Raw genomic sequence first — 7,116 nt, forward strand, 5'->3', positions numbered from 1 at the left:
TGTCAATATTAAGGAAGAAAAAGAGCAAAAACTCTGGCCACCCCCCCCCCCCTCCAGATCCTGTTTTCAGCTGTGTTTTTGGCTATCTTTAAAGCTGGAATTGGGGGCTTTAATGAAGTGATCCGGGCGTGTTTCCACATTTTTTATGAATGACAGGTGTGGTAGATTGATTTTCATCACATTTCGGAAAAATTGGTGACGGGTCGTTTTTGGGTGATTTTGAGTGATTTTCATCAGGTCCGCGTACAGCAGATTTCTTCAATTTTGGCCAAAAAGGGAAGAAATTTTTTTTTCTTCATTTTAGTGACCGGTAGGTGTGTTGGGTCATTTGTAGTAAGTATAAAGTACTGGAAGAGTGGTTGTGTCAATATTAAGGAAGAAAAAGAGCAAAAACTCTGGCCACCCCCCCCCCCCTCCAGATCCTGTTTTCAGCTGTGTTTTTGGCTATCTTTAAAGCTGGAATTGGGGGCTTTAATGAAGTGATCCGGGCGTGTTTCCACATTTTTTATGAATGACAGGTGTGGTAGATTGATTTTCATCACATTTCGGAAAAATTGGTGACGGGTCGTTTTTGGGTGATTTTGAGTGATTTTCATCAGGTCCGCGTACAGCAGATTTCTTCAATTTTGGCCAAAAAGGGAAGAAATTTTTTTTTCTTCATTTTAGTGACCGGTAGGTGTGTTGGGTCATTTGTAGTAAGTATAAAGTACTGGAAGAGTGGTTGTGTCAATATTAAGGAAGAAAAAGAGCAAAAACTCTGGCCCCCCCCCCCCCCCTCCAGATCCTGTTTTCAGCTGTGTTTTTGGCTATCTTTAAAGCTGGAATTGGGGGCTTTAATGAAGTGATCCGGGCGTGTTTCCACATTTTTTATGAATGACAGGTGTGGTAGATTGATTTTCATCACATTTCGGAAAAATTGGTGACGGGTCGTTTTTGGGTGATTTTGAGTGATTTTCATCAGGTCCGCGTACAGCAGATTTCTTCAATTTTGGCCAAAAAGGGAAGAAATTTTTTTTTCTTCATTTTAGTGACCGGTAGGTGTGTTGGGTCATTTGTAGTAAGTATAAAGTACTGGAAGAGTGGTTGTGTCAATATTAAGGAAGAAAAAGAGCAAAAACTCTGGCCACCCCCCCCCCCCTCCAGATCCTGTTTTCAGCTGTGTTTTTGGCTATCTTTAAAGCTGGAATTGGGGGCTTTAATGAAGTGATCCGGGCGTGTTTCCACATTTTTTATGAATGACAGGTGTGGTAGATTGATTTTCATCACATTTCGGAAAAATTGGTGACGGGTCGTTTTTGGGTGATTTTGAGTGATTTTCATCAGGTCCGCGTACAGCAGATTTCTTCAATTTTGGCCAAAAAGGGAAGAAATTTTTTTTTCTTCATTTTAGTGACCGGTTAGGTGTGTTGGGTCATTTGTAGTAAGTATAAAGTACTGGAAGAGTGGTTGTGTCAATATTAAGGAAGAAAAAGAGCAAAAACTCTGGCCACCCCCCCCCCCCTCCAGATCCTGTTTTCAGCTGTGTTTTTGGCTATCTTTAAAGCTGGAATTGGGGGCTTTAATGAAGTGATCCGGGCGTGTTTCCACATTTTTTATGAATGACAGGTGTGGTAGATTGATTTTCATCACATTTCGGAAAAATTGGTGACGGGTCGTTTTTGGGTGATTTTGAGTGATTTTCATCAGGTCCGCGTACAGCAGATTTCTTCAATTTTGGCCAAAAAGGGAAGAAATTTTTTTTTCTTCATTTTAGTGACTGGTAGGTGTGTTGGGTCATTTGTAGTAAGTATAAAGTACTGGAAGAGTGGTTGTGTCAATATTAAGGAAGAAAAAGAGCAAAAACTCTGGCCACCCCCCCCCCCTCCAGATCCTGTTTTCAGCTGTGTTTTTGGCTATCTTTAAAGCTGGAATTGGGGGCTTTAATGAAGTGATCCGGGCGTGTTTCCACATTTTTTATGAATGACAGGTGTGGTAGATTGATTTTCATCACATTTCGGAAAAATTGGTGACGGGTCGTTTTTGGGTGATTTTGAGTGATTTTCATCAGGTCCGCGTACAGCAGATTTCTTCAATTTTGGCCAAAAAGGGAAGAAATTTTTTTTTCTTCATTTTAGTGACCGGTAGGTGTGTTGGGTCATTTGTAGTAAGTATAAAGTACTGGAAGAGTGGTTGTGTCAATATTAAGGAAGAAAAAGAGCAAAAACTCTGGCCACCCCCCACCCCCCCTCCAGATCCTGTTTTCAGCTGTGTTTTTGGCTATCTTTAAAGCTGGAATTGGGGGCTTTAATGAAGTGATCCGGGCGTGTTTCCACATTTTTTATGAATGACAGGTGTGGTAGATTGATTTTCATCACATTTCGGAAAAATTGGTGACGGGTCGTTTTTGGGTGATTTTGAGTGATTTTCATCAGGTCCGCGTACAGCAGATTTCTTCAATTTTGGCCAAAAAGGGAAGAAATTTTTTTTTCTTCATTTTAGTGACCGGTAGGTGTGTTGGGTCATTTGTAGTAAGTATAAAGTACTGGAAGAGTGGTTGTGTCAATATTAAGGAAGAAAAAGAGCAAAAACTCTGGCCCCCCCCCCCCCTCCAGATCCTGTTTTCAGCTGTGTTTTTGGCTATCTTTAAAGCTGGAATTGGGGGCTTTAATGAAGTGATCCGGGCGTGTTTCCACATTTTTTATGAATGACAGGTGTGGTAGATTGATTTTCATCACATTTCGGAAAAATTGGTGACGGGTCGTTTTTGGGTGATTTTGAGTGATTTTCATCAGGTCCGCGTACAGCAGATTTCTTCAATTTTGGCCAAAAAGGGAAGAAATTTTTTTTTCTTCATTTTAGTGACCGGTAGGTGTGTTGGGTCATTTGTAGTAAGTATAAAGTACTGGAAGAGTGGTTGTGTCAATATTAAGGAAGAAAAAGAGCAAAAACTCTGGCCACCCCCCCCCCCCTCCAGATCCTGTTTTCAGCTGTGTTTTTGGCTATCTTTAAAGCTGGAATTGGGGGCTTTAATGAAGTGATCCGGGCGTGTTTCCACATTTTTTATGAATGACAGGTGTGGTAGATTGATTTTCATCACATTTCGGAAAAATTGGTGACGGGTCGTTTTTGGGTGATTTTGAGTGATTTTCATCAGGTCCGCGTACAGCAGATTTCTTCAATTTTGGCCAAAAAGGGAAGAAATTTTTTTTTCTTCATTTTAGTGACCGGTAGGTGTGTTGGGTCATTTGTAGTAAGTATAAAGTACTGGAAGAGTGGTTGTGTCAATATTAAGGAAGAAAAAGAGCAAAAACTCTGGCCACCCCCCCCCCCCTCCAGATCCTGTTTTCAGCTGTGTTTTTGGCTATCTTTAAAGCTGGAATTGGGGGCTTTAATGAAGTGATCCGGGCGTGTTTCCACATTTTTTATGAATGACAGGTGTGGTAGATTGATTTTCATCACATTTCGGAAAAATTGGTGACGGGTCGTTTTTGGGTGATTTTGAGTGATTTTCATCAGGTCCGCGTACAGCAGATTTCTTCAATTTTGGCCAAAAAGGGAAGAAATTTTTTTTTCTTCATTTTAGTGACCGGTAGGTGTGTTGGGTCATTTGTAGTAAGTATAAAGTACTGGAAGAGTGGTTGTGTCAATATTAAGGAAGAAAAAGAGCAAAAACTCTGGCCACCCCCCCCCCCCTCCAGATCCTGTTTTCAGCTGTGTTTTTGGCTATCTTTAAAGCTGGAATTGGGGGCTTTAATGAAGTGATCCGGGCGTGTTTCCACATTTTTTATGAATGACAGGTGTGGTAGATTGATTTTCATCACATTTCGGAAAAATTGGTGACGGGTCGTTTTTGGGTGATTTTGAGTGATTTTCATCAGGTCCGCGTACAGCAGATTTCTTCAATTTTGGCCAAAAAGGGAAGAAATTTTTTTTTCTTCATTTTAGTGACCGGTAGGTGTGTTGGGTCATTTGTAGTAAGTATAAAGTACTGGAAGAGTGGTTGTGTCAATATTAAGGAAGAAAAAGAGCAAAAACTCTGGCCACCCCACCCCCCCCTCCAGATCCTGTTTTCAGCTGTGTTTTTGGCTATCTTTAAAGCTGGAATTGGGGGCTTTAATGAAGTGATCCGGGCGTGTTTCCACATTTTTTATGAATGACAGGTGTGGTAGATTGATTTTCATCACATTTCGGAAAAATTGGTGACGGGTCGTTTTTGGGTGATTTTGAGTGATTTTCATCAGGTCCGCGTACAGCAGATTTCTTCAATTTTGGCCAAAAAGGGAAGAAATTTTTTTTTCTTCATTTTAGTGACCGGTAGGTGTGTTGGGTCATTTGTAGTAAGTATAAAGTACTGGAAGAGTGGTTGTGTCAATATTAAGGAAGAAAAAGAGCAAAAACTCTGGCCACCCCCCCCCCCTCCAGATCCTGTTTTCAGCTGTGTTTTTGGCTATCTTTAAAGCTGGAATTGGGGGCTTTAATGAAGTGATCCGGGCGTGTTTCCACATTTTTTATGAATGACAGGTGTGGTAGATTGATTTTCATCACATTTCGGAAAAATTGGTGACGGGTCGTTTTTGGGTGATTTTGAGTGATTTTCATCAGGTCCGCGTACAGCAGATTTCTTCAATTTTGGCCAAAAAGGGAAGAAATTTTTTTTTCTTCATTTTAGTGACCGGTAGGTGTGTTGGGTCATTTGTAGTAAGTATAAAGTACTGGAAGAGTGGTTGTGTCAATATTAAGGAAGAAAAAGAGCAAAAACTCTGGCCACCCCACCCCCCCCTCCAGATCCTGTTTTCAGCTGTGTTTTTGGCTATCTTTAAAGCTGGAATTGGGGGCTTTAATGAAGTGATCCGGGCGTGTTTCCACATTTTTTATGAATGACAGGTGTGGTAGATTGATTTTCATCACATTTCGGAAAAATTGGTGACGGGTCGTTTTTGGGTGATTTTGAGTGATTTTCATCAGGTCCGCGTACAGCAGATTTCTTCAATTTTGGCCAAAAAGGGAAGAAATTTTTTTTTCTTCATTTTAGTGACCGGTAGGTGTGTTGGGTCATTTGTAGTAAGTATAAAGTACTGGAAGAGTGGTTGTGTCAATATTAAGGAAGAAAAAGAGCAAAAACTCTGGCCACCCCCCCCCCCCTCCAGATCCTGTTTTCAGCTGTGTTTTTGGCTATCTTTAAAGCTGGAATTGGGGGCTTTAATGAAGTGATCCGGGCGTGTTTCCACATTTTTTATGAATGACAGGTGTGGTAGATTGATTTTCATCACATTTCGGAAAAATTGGTGACGGGTCGTTTTTGGGTGATTTTGAGTGATTTTCATCAGGTCCGCGTACAGCAGATTTCTTCAATTTTGGCCAAAAAGGGAAGAAATTTTTTTTTCTTCATTTTAGTGACCGGTAGGTGTGTTGGGTCATTTGTAGTAAGTATAAAGTACTGGAAGAGTGGTTGTGTCAATATTAAGGAAGAAAAAGAGCAAAAACTCTGGCCACCCCCCCCCCCCTCCAGATCCTGTTTTCAGCTGTGTTTTTGGCTATCTTTAAAGCTGGAATTGGGGGCTTTAATGAAGTGATCCGGGCGTGTTTCCACATTTTTTATGAATGACAGGTGTGGTAGATTGATTTTCATCACATTTCGGAAAAATTGGTGACGGGTCGTTTTTGGGTGATTTTGAGTGATTTTCATCAGGTCCGCGTACAGCAGATTTCTTCAATTTTGGCCAAAAAGGGAAGAAATTTTTTTTTCTTCATTTTAGTGACCGGTAGGTGTGTTGGGTCATTTGTAGTAAGTATAAAGTACTGGAAGAGTGGTTGTGTCAATATTAAGGAAGAAAAAGAGCAAAAACTCTGGCCACCCCCCCCCCCCCTCCAGATCCTGTTTTCAGCTGTGTTTTTGGCTATCTTTAAAGCTGGAATTGGGGGCTTTAATGAAGTGATCCGGGCGTGTTTCCACATTTTTTATGAATGACAGGTGTGGTAGATTGATTTTCATCACATTTCGGAAAAATTGGTGACGGGTCGTTTTTGGGTGATTTTGAGTGATTTTCATCAGGTCCGCGTACAGCAGATTTCTTCAATTTTGGCCAAAAAGGGAAGAAATTTTTTTTTCTTCATTTTAGTGACCGGTAGGTGTGTTGGGTCATTTGTAGTAAGTATAAAGTACTGGAAGAGTGGTTGTGTCAATATTAAGGAAGAAAAAGAGCAAAAACTCTGGCCCCCCCCCCCCCCCCTCCAGATCCTGTTTTCAGCTGTGTTTTTGGCTATCTTTAAAGCTGGAATTGGGGGCTTTAATGAAGTGATCCGGGCGTGTTTCCACATTTTTTATGAATGACAGGTGTGGTAGATTGATTTTCATCACATTTCGGAAAAATTGGTGACGGGTCGTTTTTGGGTGATTTTGAGTGATTTTCATCAGGTCCGCGTACAGCAGATTTCTTCAATTTTGGCCAAAAAGGGAAGAAATTTTTTTTTCTTCATTTTAGTGACCGGTAGGTGTGTTGGGTCATTTGTAGTAAGTATAAAGTACTGGAAGAGTGGTTGTGTCAATATTAAGGAAGAAAAAGAGCAAAAACTCTGGCCACCCCCCCCCCCCCTCCAGATCCTGTTTTCAGCTGTGTTTTTGGCTATCTTTAAAGCTGGAATTGGGGGCTTTAATGAAGTGATCCGGGCGTGTTTCCACATTTTTTATGAATGACAGGTGTGGTAGATTGATTTTCATCACATTTCGGAAAAATTGGTGACGGGTCGTTTTTGGGTGATTTTGAGTGATTTTCATCAGGTCCGCGTACAGCAGATTTCTTCAATTTTGGCCAAAAAGGGAAGAAATTTTTTTTTCTTCATTTTAGTGACCGGTAGGTGTGTTGGGTCATTTGTAGTAAGTATAAAGTACTGGAAGAGTGGTTGTGTCAATATTAAGGAAGAAAAAGAGCAAAAACTCTGGCCCCCCCCCCCCCCCCTCCAGATCCTGTTTTCAGCTGTGTTTTTGGCTATCTTTAAAGCTGGAATTGGGGGCTTTAATGAAGTGATCCGGGCGTGTTTCCACATTTTTTATGAATGACAGGTGTGGTAGATTGATTTTCATCACATTTCGGAAAAATTGGTGACGGGTCGTTTTTGGGTGATTTTGAGTGATTTTCA

Source organism: Lingula anatina, unplaced genomic scaffold (genome assembly GCF_051362555.1).
Source record: "Lingula anatina isolate TDL-2025a unplaced genomic scaffold, LinAna3.0 unanchor82, whole genome shotgun sequence".
NCBI classification, from domain to species: Eukaryota; Metazoa; Brachiopoda; class Lingulata; order Lingulida; family Lingulidae; genus Lingula; species Lingula anatina.